Source organism: Prosopis cineraria, unplaced genomic scaffold, assembly GCF_029017545.1.
Source record: "Prosopis cineraria cultivar Desert tree isolate PC_DT_omini unplaced genomic scaffold, ASM2901754v1 PC7, whole genome shotgun sequence".
Classification (NCBI taxonomy): domain Eukaryota; kingdom Viridiplantae; phylum Streptophyta; class Magnoliopsida; order Fabales; family Fabaceae; genus Prosopis; species Prosopis cineraria.
Window position 1 is genome coordinate 673429 of NW_026555338.1, and position 1135 is coordinate 674563.

Here is a 1135-nt window from a genome sequence, read left to right on the forward strand (position 1 = left end):
CTACATTCATAAAACAGTAAAATCATATATTCTCATCAAATAATAGTATTCACGTGAGCATTATTACTCCCTCCCCCTTTTTTTTGTATGTTTATAGTGGGTTAGGTTGGTGCAACCATTTTCAGTCTTATCATCCTTTTTTCTTTCACCCCACTCACGTCATACTCATACATATATCTTTTTTTAAATAATAATAAAATAAAGATATACTATTACTTAGAGGAAAGAGATGTGAGCGGTTTGCTGCCGGTAACGTCACAAGAAGTCCATTAAACCTTATCATTTAGAGGAAGGAGAAGTCGTAATAAGGTTTCTATAGGTGAACCTGTGGAAGGATCATTGTTGATGCCTCATGAAAGATTGACTCGAGAATCGATTCAAAAGCCCCCGTGCGAGCCAGGGATGTGGCCATGCTCCGTGTAGGCCTAAGCCCCTAGTATAACAACCAACCTCGGTGTCCAAGGTGCTAAGGAAACGCAAAAAAGCAGCGTGCTATTGGAGGCCTAGAAGCGATGCCCTTGAAGCTAGCACTGCGTCTTTTACCATTTGCATTTGAAAATAACTCTCAACAATGAATATCTCGGCTCTCCTATGGATGAAGAATATAGCAAAATGTGATACTTGTGAATTGCAGAATCCCGTGAACTTCTGAGTCTTTGAATGCAAGTTGCACCCGAAGCTATTAGGTCAAGGGCATGTTTGCCTAGGTGTCACGCAACATCTCCATCACCCGAAACCGCATGGGGCAAAAGGTAGCCTCCTGAGAGCCCCAGCTCTCAAAAGGCTGAAAGTTACTCCTCAGCGATGGCTGCCATAGTTGAAGGTAGATGAGATGTCAATTGAGCCCACACGTGCGCGCGTCATCCCCTAAGTCAAGCCGTCGGATCGGTGTCCCTGAATGCAACCCCAGGTCAGGCGGGGCTACCCATTGAGTTTAAGCATATCAATAAGCGAAGGAAAAAAACTAACAAGGATTCCCTCAGTAACAATGAGCAAATCGAGAAAAGCCCACCATGAGAATCGATCGCCCTAAGTGTCCGAATTGTAGTTCGGAGAAGTGTCCTCAACAGTAGACTGGGCCCAAGTCCCTTGGAAGGGGGAACTAGAGGGGGTGAGAGCCCCATCGTGCTCGGAC

The 1135-nt window shown here is 45.0% G+C and overlaps 1 pseudogene; it reads left to right on the plus strand.

Annotated features, from left to right (window-relative positions):
- Positions 1–560: 560 nt before the first annotated feature.
- Positions 561–713, plus strand: LOC129316964 (5.8S ribosomal RNA; annotated as a pseudogene).
- The last annotated feature ends 422 nt before the right edge of the window (positions 714–1135 follow it).